At 34.0% G+C, this 12,183-nt stretch overlaps 1 long non-coding RNA gene across 1 annotated transcript in view; it reads left to right on the top strand.

Moving 5' to 3' along the window:
- Nucleotides 1-12,183, top strand: part of LOC148044376 (uncharacterized) — a 127,449-nt gene that overhangs the window by 29,804 nt on the left and 85,462 nt on the right. The gene's annotated exons all lie outside the window — the stretch shown is intronic.

Raw genomic sequence — 12,183 nt, 5'->3', positions numbered from 1 at the left:
TGTTAAATTATTTGAATCCCACCACTGGTGTAAATTACTTATAAATCTATAGAGGGAACATGCAGCTCAGGGTTAAACTATAGAGTTTTTGGTTCCTTTTTTGTTTGCAGATATCTGTTGCCAGATTAGTAACAAATATCTAATTAACATCTTTAGTACTAGAAGTGAGTGGGATTTGTTCTCTATTTATATACAATATCTTGCCTTGTTAGTGTTGGTGGGAAGATTGTTTTCTCCTTCATAGTTCCTTGATTAGGCTGCCATTTACTGGCTGATTGTTTTTCTCAATTGGTAGCTCCTTGATTAAGGTATTGTTTACTGCTTGGTTGTTTGTCTGGTGTTAATCCTGGTATTAATCCCTGTTCATTTTGCTGATAATTGCTGACAAGCAAGTGTTCTCCTCTTTTTGTTCCCTTTTAGCTTTTTTACTGTTTATTTTGAATAATGTATAAATATTGTATATTTCTGTGTTTCTGTTGGAGCTTGATTTATCTGAATACTTTAGCTTCTAGGAATTCCCTCAGGTTTTGGAATTTAGCTTGGTCTGGGATGCTGACAGTTTCTCAGTCAAAACTATGGTTTAATCCAGCAATCCTCAACTTTGTGGGCACCAGGAACCAGTTCCATGGAGAATGGTTTTTCCACCAACTAGAAGGGTTTTGTGTGCTGCTTGCATTCTGCAGATGGGACTTTGCTTGTTTGCACATAGTGGTTCTGGTTGGGGACCCCTAGTTTAATCTATCCACATTTGTGAGATTAAGAATTTTCATTGTGTATTGGGACTTCTGCTTGATGTTCATATGCTTTGCTAGTCTTCTGCATGTTTCTCTTACATAGTGGCTGTTAGGATAAATGTACTAAAGATGTTATCTAGTTGGGTAATAAAATATCTTCAAGCAAACAGCCAAACTTAGAAAGCACCAAGGACTGAACACGATGGAGTCTGTTGCCTTTTACTTATCCCTGCTATTTCTGCCTTAAAAGAGGAAATGTTTCAGAAACGTACTTAAATAAAATCCTTGTTTCTATCTGGCTGAAAACTTGCTTTCTAAAGGTACTACCACTTTCTTGATTTTTCAATACCTTTTGTTTATTTTTATAAACTCTTCATAGCCTATGATCTAACCTTGAATTAAGTCACATATAGAATTTGTTGGGATTGCTTGATATTTATTTGTTTATTTCTTTTGGGATTGTTTTTTTTTTTTAAACTTGATTCTCCACATCAAATTGAATCTTACTACCTGTAATTTAAGAAGTTAAATTACCTCTTGGTTTTTTCATATCTATTTAGTGCCACTGCTACAGAAAGAAACAAGTTCTGGATAAACTTCCCATTTTTTATAATAAGTGAAATAATCATTCTGTAATTCAGATAGTTCTTTTAAAAGTTCTGCATTCCAATATCACTATTCATTACTATACCAGTGCAATATTAGTTTTAAAACTTAAAAGGTAAGCATCTAAACTTAGTTTTCAAGGGGATATTATCCCAAGATGTATTCTTGTAGAATAAGCTAATATTATTATTTCTATTTTTAATAGGTTTAAGGATAAAAATAATGATTCTTGTAGAACTTCATGAATATTCATGGTGAATTTAAGCTTCGAAGCCAGAACATCCTGGGTATTTTGCTTAAACTCTCTACCATTATGCTTCATCACTTCAAAACTGATTCAATAAGCAAATGAAAAGACTGATATGTAAATATGCCTCATTACAGAATCCTAAGCAGTGTTACAATGTTGTTTAATTATGTATAGCTTTGATTGAAATTATCATAGACATATAGATAATCCATTCATTTCTATTGAGTAGCTGATAACAAAACCCTATTTTAAATTGAGCATTGCATACAATTAACCTAATACTTTATTAAGATTACATTCTTAAACACATTTACTATGATGTTTCAGCATGGTAGTAGCATGTAGCAGAAGCCATTCTTAGCTAGGAAGGCTTAATTATACTGGGATAAAATACTGTCAAGGAATATCAAGATTATAATCAAGATCAAAGTCTTCACAAGAATTCCTTTCACAACACCACAGATGAATAAATTGACTGGAAGTATCATAAATATGTATATTTATATATTTGTGTATGTGTATGATATATTTATTAATATTTTTAGAATTAATAAATAAATATTTGATATTTATTAGTTGAAAAATCCTATTTTTCCCTAAATTTATAGTCTGGAAATGAAATGAATCTTAATATAACTGCATATATCATTTAAATATTATCCTAACTTATGTAGTATTGCTTATTATTTTATTCAATTGTAAGCTTCAAGAATTTAAGAATCTTTTCCATATTAAACCAATATGTAGGCCACTGTAATTTGAATTTTTAAATAATAATAATATAACATTCCATGCCAAAAAAAGTTTATGAGATCATTAGCTAAGAATGATCAAAGAACCAGAGAAAGAAGAGATATCAGATCTATATGGAAAAAGTTTATAGAACAATCTTCAGTTTTTGAATTTTAGTTTCAATAAACTGCAGTAGCAAAATTTTTGACTGTTTACTTTGGAGTCATAGGAGTCAAAGTTTAACACATTTAAAAGGAGATCAGGCATAAATAATATGCTACCATATAAATATAGACTTTCTTAAAATAATCCGCCATAAATTCAACTTCAAGTTTTAAAAAGTTATAGATATTGTTAAAAATAAAAGTCAGGCATCAACTTTACATCAAGACTGTTCCAGAGAAAAAAGTTATACTTAACATCCATTGTATTATTATTTCACTAGGATATTCATTCCATAAATGTTACAATTTATTCAATAATTCAGACTGTTTCATGTGTTTTAGACAATTTAAATAAATATGACTGATAACAAATTATGGTATTAGGCATGACATTTTTAACCTGTAAAAATAAATAGCATTCTCTTATGGTGTCGGGCTTTTCATTCCAAAATTATCTTTTCTGCTGTTACCTTAAGCAACATTATCGGACAGTGATAAATGGAAAGGAAATATTAAGCTGTTTGTAGGGAATTCTAAATAATATTGTCTGCCTCTATATTCAAGATGTTGTTTGAGCAACATGATCCATGTGGAATCTTTATTATCCAAAGTCACAGTTAGTTGATCAATCATGATGTGCAATTTGGCATTCTAACATCAAATCATGTTTTACAAAATGTTGCTGATTTTGTTTGCCAAAAATTTTGAGCACCATACTTTGTTTCATCACAAATGCATTCTGATATAATTTATTTATGCCTCCTGTTTTTTTCTGATTCAAAACAAGCCTTTAGACATGTAGACATGGCAACATACAAAAGCAAAAATTGTAAGAGATACTTTAAAGGAATAGGTACTTTGGTGCTAAATTTAAAACACAGGAAAATGTCTTTTTTCTTATAACCGCTCTCTGGTTATAACCTTTCTCTGATTATATCTTCAGGACTTTTGGGTTTCATGTAAAATTGTATCAGGTGAAATTGAACCAGTGTCTGTATTGTTCAGGACTTTTCTGGTACGTCGTGTTGAATTTTCAAGGAGTGTAATATACCGTAATTTTGGAGTACAAGACGCTTTGGAGTATAAGACACATCTTTTTGGGGAAGAAAATAAGGAAAAAAAATTCTGCCTACTAGCATCCATCGGTATTCATTTGGCTAGTGTCTTTAGCAAACAGCCTGGTCAGCTTCAGCACATTAGTTCTCTGGTTGTGACCGCGTGCCTGCCAGCCTGCCTATTTACAATATCTGACTGACAAATTAGATCTTATGTGCTGTTCCAATTCAACAGGGCATTGCAACAATTTTTACATATATCGCAGAACAAATTAAAAACTTGGTCCTATACATTATGGCTTTATCATATATTATCAAATTCCTGTTTGCTGTATAGGATGTGGTTGTGTTCACATTAAATTTACAACACTTATAATCCAAAGTGGTTATATCTGTTATTTTGTCCCTTCTTTCTAACTATCTGTGAGCAAAGATAGATCCATCCTAAAGCCATAAAAAAAGCCTAAGAGCAGAAAATAAGGATAATTTTAGAAGATGAGCTCTTATGAGTGAAAATGAGATCTCGGGGTAATGTAGTCACCTGCAACATTGAAATTTACTTTTTTTACTTTTTTTGTTCATTGTTGCTTCTCCATCTTGTCATTTTTACCCTTGTCAAAGAATATTGGCATTTAATTTTAAAAGAAATGTGAAAGAGACTTCTGTTCAACACACATAACACTGCCTTGTCTAAAGTGTTTTTAAAATGAATCACTAAGGACCTGGAGGTCACTTGCTGCAGTGAAGTGGACATAACTAAGATGTATTTTAGCGTCTCCATCTTTGCAAATGGATTGCCTGTGGGTGACAGTTCACTTTGATATAGATTTTTAACTAAATGTATTATTTTGACAGCTGAAAAGAGAATGAGGATTTTCAAATTATTTTTACTTAATAGTTAACTGATGTACTGATCTAAGTACACAATATCTAAGATATAATAAGTCATCAATTTTCTTCACACTGTCTGTATGGTGTAATATTTTATATACGTTTCGATACCATTTCAAAAATACAGTCTGTAGAAGTAAAGCTTAGAAATAGTTGTTTTGCTATGTCTTTGTAATTTCAATAATACAATCTAAAATATCAGTTTTTCACCGTTTCAGTAATCTAATCCCATATTTTGTTAACAAATGATATCACTGATTCTCTTGGCAGGTTGCAGAGTGATAAATAGTTGGCATCTTGGAAAGTTTTGAATTGTGAGCCATCCAGAATCATTTGTAGATATGAGCAGCTATAGAAATCAAATAAAACCATATCAAATCATAAATAAATAAATAAATAAATAACAACAAACAACAAACAAGTTTATGTGGCTGAAATTATTGACACTAAATGTGCACCAAATGATAGTGAATTTTAAAAATACTTTGTGATTTCTTTATATCCCCTGTAAAGTTTTGAAATCACACATGTCAATTCAGTTCCCAGGCAGCAGTAAATTATGCATAATTTCTTTTAATTTTTGTCATGAATATGCATAGTGAAGAGTTCAATCAGAGTTCCCTCCACAGTAGGTGATTCAACGACAGATACCTATTAGTATAAAACTGCTTAAAGAGTTTATTCTTTCTCACAAATACGTAGTAACAAAACATTGTGCACATTTCAATATGCTTGACGTTTTCGATACAGTATGTGTCTGAGAAGCATGAATTTGCAATTATTTCCTGGTAGCTAGATATAGTGATCATGGACGGATCAGCACTGACTGTTGACTGTTTTTGGATATCAGGAATGGACATTGCCCATTATTAACCTTTCATCTATTACAAAAAAAAGATTTTAGGCACATTTTCTTGACATTCTTTCAATGTATTGTTTTTCTGCTTCCACTACCTTAAATGTTACTGTTTGTTATGCTAGGGAATGTTACTTTTCCTCCTTTAATTTGCCCCATCAATAGATTTAGACTGATGTTTTAACCACTAAACTAAATTGGATCAATGGTCTTCTAGACAATCTTTAGATTGGTCCTGTTATAATACTTACTTAACATACAGAACATACACCACTACATGGGCAATTAGCATAGGCATCCCTTAGGACTGTGTGCTCTTAGGGCTGTGCTCTCTCCATTGCTTTTTCCCCTCTATATCAATAACTACACCTCAAGGGAATCCTCTGTTAAAGTTCTGAAGTTCACAGACAATATAACAGTCTTGGCCTCATTTTGAGACAGTGATGAATCTGCATATAGATGGAAGATTGAACAACTCAACCTGTAGTGAACTATAACAATCTGGAGGTGAATATACTTAAAACTGAACAGATGATAGTGGATTTTATGAGGAGCCCTTCCATTTCACCCTTTATTGCCATATTCAACTGTATGGTGTCAGTAGTAGAGTCCTTCACATATTTGGGTTCTATAATTTCCCAAGACTTGAAGTGGAAACATCAGAACCTAATGTGTAGGAATATTACTTCAGTGCATCTTCTTCATTGCTCTTTAGATATTTTTCAAAAGCCTTTTCTTTTTCTTTTTCAACCATTTGGTATACTTGCAACCTTCCACACCTATCTATTTACCTTGGTAGGTAGATTCTGTCAATGTCGCTGCAAGGATAAAAGGCATGATTCACTGTCATTATATATCCATTGCTTTTATTTCTGCTTGAGTCCAGTCCATTCCAGCTGTATATCTAATAACTGAAATTGCCCAGGTGTTGTTTGCTTTGATGGTATTTCCCCCATTAAGTGTGGACTTTAAGATCTGCTTCAATCTCTTATGTAGTCATCTCTAATCTTTTTCTTACTTGAGTGTGATTGATTTTCTTACTTGAGTTGTCTTACTTGAGTTGTCAACTTGAAGGATACCCAGGTATTTGTAGCAATCATCTTTTTCCAGACTACTGATGTTATTTTCGTAGGGCATGTTGATTCTTTCAATTTTCATTATTTTTCCTACTTTGATTGTCAGTGTGGCATATTTGTCCAGTCCAAACTCTATTGCAATATCTTGGCTGTATATACAGACAGTGTTGAGCAGTGATTCTATTTCAGATGGTGTTTTTCCATAGAGCTTCAGATCATCCATGTAAAGGAGTGAGATGTTTGATAGCCATGGCATGAGTTACTCAGTATTGTTGACAGTGACAAATAGTAGTATTGGTAGTAAATCTCCTTGACATATTCCTCACTTCATATTAATTTCTCCAGTCTCTCACCATTGACCTTCAACCATGTCTTCCATTGAGCCATTGATCTTGCACAAAGCATCTGATGTTTCTACCGACTCCTATTATTTCTAGACACTTAATAATCCAGTCAAGTGGTAGAGAGGCAGATGGCTTTTTTAGTTAATCCATGCTATATCCAGGTGTCTTCCTTTTCTTTCCCAAATCATCTTGTCAATTAGGAGTTGATATTTTGCTCCTTTGCTATTGGGGTGGTTTCATTTCTGCTCAGTTGGAAAGAGCTTGTTTTCAACAAGATGCCATTGGGCTCCATCAGCTATCAGACCAGTTAGCAATTTGAAAGTTGTTGGTAAGCAGGTAAGTGACTTGTAATTGCCTGGTGCTTCTTGTTTTGCTGGATCTTTCACTATCAGGTAGGTTTTGCCAGATGTTAGCCAGACAATGATGATGATTAGGATGCTGTACTTTTCTGCTGCTTTGCAAGTACACTGATTGCTTGTGTATTGAAGACAAATTCCTTGCATATCTAACCACACTTGGCCAAATAAAGCTATTCTGCTTTGCTCTGCTCTGGTTTGAAATCTAAAAATTGAATGAATTCCTTATTTTCTATGTTTTAAATAGAACTTTATTTTATTCAACAGAACATTGTTTTGTCTTTTCTCCAAATACTTATAACAAGGATTTTACAATATGCTTGATAAAAATGAAAAAGCTAGTAACAGAAAGTTGCTTTCAGATGATCATTGGCAATTACTAGTGAAAAACAAATGAGCTGAGCTTCCTGGTCTTTTTTTTTTTTTTACTAATAAGCAAAAAGCAAGAAATGCTTTTGTAGGATCTGAGCATCTACTGTATAGTAATGTCAATGTGCAAGCTCTTCCCTAAAGATATAACAATGCAGGAACATAAAAGATGGGCTTGCACAGTGATATTACTGCAAAGTGGGGCTTACTATGAAATTATTCAGTTTCACTGGACATCACTATTACTCTTATTACTGTTTCTGACATACATAGAAGATATAGCAGATCACTAAGCTTGATGAATGAAACTACATTTGTCCTTGATCTTAAACCATGCATTTTATTTTGGGCATTTGGAATTCTCTCCAGTAAAATGGATTACAAATCTCTTTTATTTCTTTGAATTGCTCTTAAGAATGGCAATGTTCCATCCTCTTCATTGCTTTTTCAATACAAACAGAATAATGGCTAAGAGTATTAAAAATTAAATTATCAAGTGATGGTTGAGTTTATGAACATCCTGAATTATAATCTCAGTAAACAGAAGACGCTTGCAATAAAAATGAAGTTAGTTATAAGATTTCCACAATTCGAAATGCAACTAACATTTGTCTAAAATAAATAAACGTGTCAATCAGTCCATGAATACATAATAGTTAGGAAACTCTGCAATATGCATTTTGTTGAAATATCAAGGAGAATTAAATTCCTAACAGAGAATAAATCTAAGGAGTACTGCATCCAGTAATGTAAAAAGATGCTGAGACTCTAGAAAGAGTACTGAGAAGAGCAACAGAGATGATTAGGGGATTGGAGGCTAAAACATATAAAGAACAGTTGCTGGAATTAGATCTGTCTACTTTAATGAAGGACTGGGAATGAAATGACAGTAGTGTTCCAATATCTAAGGGCCTGCCACAAAGAAGAGTGGGTCAATCTGTTCTCCAAAGGTAGGACAAAAAGCAATGGATGAAAACTAACCAAGGAGAGAAGTAACCTAGAACAAAGAAGAAATTTCCTGACCGTTAAATCAATTAATCAGTGGAATGACTTGCCTCCAGAAGTTGTGAGTGCTCCAAACACTGAAGATTTATTAAGAGATTGGACCATCATTTGTCTGAAATGGTATAGGGTTTCTTGCCTGAACAGGGAGTTGGACTATAAGACTATGTGCATTTTTGTAAGTAATTGGTTGATGGTTAGTAGATATTTTTATAAATTAATTTAATAAAAAATGACTTTTCTGGACTGAAAAAAAATCAGTATATGGAGACTTTATGAGAAAATATGCAGATTCTTTAATTGTTTTTGCAGCCATATAGAAAATGGAAAGATTAACAAACATACTGCTTAGTAGTGAAAGGGTATTACATTAGTAGCCTGGAGCATTTTGTCCATAGGTTTAGTGTCAGTAAAACACTGACACATTGAAGTAAAAAATATGGTTTGAGAAATCTTTGACATAATACAATGGAGCAAAACAACCTCTTTTCTATTATTTTTCTTTTGAAACAGTGCTTTCCCAGTACTCACTTCAGTAAAGTAGGAGGGCTACACCTAATCTTAAATCTGTCCTTTTTACAAGAATTGTTTCACCAGGGCTAAAACAATAGCTGGAGAATGCTCCTAAAATTCTAGCTAGAAAGGAAAATTTCAACACCATGTGTTTTAAGAAGAATAAATTAGTAACTTAGTCTTACGAGATGTGTTGTAAAAGATGTGTTGTAAATTTCATGAGAAACAACAGATCTTTTTATGATCTCCTAAGACTAAGTTACTAATTTGTTCTTCTTAAAACTGAACTTACTTATTTTAATTTTTATAAACAACTTATAGGTCATCTAAGTTAAGGTGATATTAAACTTCATAAATAAATAATACAAGGTTTCAGCTACCAGATCTGTGCTTCAAAACTGAGACAACTAGATGGTAGCAAAGAGATAAGAAGCAATTTTCTCCCATCAGATGATGGACCCAAAACTTACAGCCCAGTTTGGTAGCTCTGTTAAGGTGGAAAGTGCTTCCATTTACCCAAATTGTTTTCTTCTCAAATGCCACTGGCATCGGGGGATGGAAAGTGGTGACTGGATAGAATAAAGATTTTGATGAAAATCTTGAAAATATCTATAATAGCTCACATTTACTCAGTTAATGCTTGAAATATATCATCATAAGCATTCTTTGAAAGTGTAAGAACTATTGTGATCATGGCATGAAAAAAGAGAACTTTATAGATTTTTATATGCACTCTGAATCATCTACAGGTAAATGGCTAAAAGCGGTGCTCTTTAAGTGAAGGAGTAGAATTGGATTTGGGCTTGAAAGTTTTGTAGCAGATTTAAGTCTAATGGAATTTGAACTGAAGGAGATATTGATCTCCTATAAAAGCTAGACTTAATTTTTCAGCTTCTGCTAAGTTGGGGGAAGAAGTCTTTTCCAAGAGTTACTAAAATGTATTTCTATCCATTTGACACAACTCTTGGGTTGTTGTTTTTTTCCTCTGTAGAAGGGTCAGATTACTAGTCTCTGACCGAATAAAACACAGTTCAAGTGTGCTCATCAAGAAGATGAGTCATGTTTTCATATGTTATTTATTTATATTGTTATATATGCAATATGAAGGACATGGTGGCTCAGTAGCTAAGACACTGAGCTTGTTAATCAGAAAGGTTGGCAGTTCAGCAGATCAAATCCCTAGCACCGCATAACGGAGTGAGCTCCTGTTATTTGTCCCAGCTTCTCCCAATCTAGCAGTTTGAAAGCATGTAAAAATGTAAGTAGAAAAAATAGGGACCATCTTTGGTGGGAAGGTAATAGCATTCCGTGTGCCTAAGGCATCTAGTCATGCCAGCCCCATGACCACAGAGATGTCTTTGGACAGCACTGGCTCTTTAGCTTTGATACAGCGATGAGCCCATCCCCTAGAATCGGGAATGGCTAGCACATATGTGCAAGGGGAACTTTACCTTTACCTATATGCAGTATACTGCTACCTAGATTAAATTTTATATACTAGAGAGTAGGGTGTGTTCCAGTTGCCACTACTGCTGGTTTGCTCTGCACATGCGCAGAAAGCAAAAAAAGATGGTACCGCCATAGGCGCTGCCGAAAGAACTGGTTCAGGGGCTTGGCAGATCTGGGTCTCTGCCAGTTCCAGAGACCCAGGCCACCAAGTTACTACCAGTTCGGCCGAACCAGTCCGAACTGGCAGGAACCCACCTCTGCTAAAGAGTACAGTAAAAATCATTTCTGATGTAAGTTATCAGAATTTCAAGAAGAAAAGAATTTTTATTTCTTTTCTGTATTTTCAAAACTTTAAGCTATCTAATAGAATTGTAATGACTTCTAATCATATCACAAAAGATCATTCTTTTGAAACAGTACAATATCTCAACATTTATAACCATATAATAAAAAGGGGTTAAAATTAAAAATGACAATTAAAATAAAACCCAACAGGACAGCCCAGACTGTTCCTTTACAGGTTCATAGACTACAAAACTCAAACAACTGAAACAAGACAGAAGCCATAGACAAACAATCAACCTCGGGTCTAGGAGAAAAGACTAGTTAGAAGGCAGCAATGCAGACTAATTGTGTTCACTGCCAGGAGTGCAGTCCTGACCGTCTCAAGGTTGACTTAGACTTCCAAACTTCTGAATTCAGTAAAAAGAGGTCTCAGATTGTTGGGGGCAATATGCTGATTTCGTAAACCACTTAGAAAGTACTGTAAAGCAGAACAAAGCACTATGAAGTGCTATTTCCAGAAACTCTTGTGGCATGCTGTTCAGAAAAGGGGAATTGCACCAGAAAATACAACCTTGGAACCACAAGATGACAATGTTTAAAGAAGAGACCAAGAGTGCATCCATCCTGCTGAAAAATATTGTGCAGGCAGAAAATATTGGAGACAAGTCATGTCACAGATGTCAGGGCCCTATGCCATACAACATTTTAGAAACAGAATTTAATTGGAAGACAACCATCAGCCAATGCAGCTTGTGTAACAGCAGTAACATATAGGCATACCAAAAAGCACCCATTGCTGCTTGTGCTGCTGAATTTTGAGATGTCTTTAGAGCAGCAATCCAATTGAAAGACTTCCTGATCAAGGAAAAGGCACAACTGGGGCAGATAATGAACTCCTGGCAACTCCTTTTGAACAATAGCTGAAAGTTCAGATGGACCCCTAAAGCTGTGTACCAGTGTTTAGTGGGGAAGTGCAACTATATAAGCACCAGATGTGATATTTTTCCCTGGCAACTCCATTGAAACTGAGGAAAGAGGGGAGCCACTGAAGAATATCACCACACCACCCTATCCTGGCTCTGACAAAGGCTATCAGTAAGGGATACCACTGCTGTCTCTGCATTGTATCCTAGCCTGATACCAGCCTGAAACAGATACAGGTAATCAGAGTTAGGATCCAAGTTAAATATAATATTTTGCACTATTTAATTCTAGGAATTCCCCTCATTCTGATAAGAACATTCATTGCTTTATTCCAGATGTAATAGAAATATTTTAAACCCGGTTGTCAATATTTAGAAGATTTTCAGTTTATTAGAATCTGAAGGACACAATTTTTATCTTATCCACTAGATGTCAGTAAAAAGTTAGAATGGTTTTGAAATCTGAGGGTTTTTTAAAAAAAAATGAAGTAGTAATTATCAATTAATTTTGTTCTTTAGAGATCTAACACTTCCACTTAAGAAAAAAATGATTAATTATATGTCTCTGGAATCAGCTT

Source organism: Thamnophis sirtalis, unplaced genomic scaffold (genome assembly GCF_051295495.1).
Source record: "Thamnophis sirtalis isolate CommonGarterSnake01/CBP01778 unplaced genomic scaffold, rThaSir2_p1.2 scaffold_8, whole genome shotgun sequence".
Classification (NCBI taxonomy): Eukaryota; Metazoa; Chordata; class Lepidosauria; order Squamata; family Natricidae; genus Thamnophis; species Thamnophis sirtalis.
This window is presented reverse-complemented; position numbering and strand designations above follow the sequence as displayed.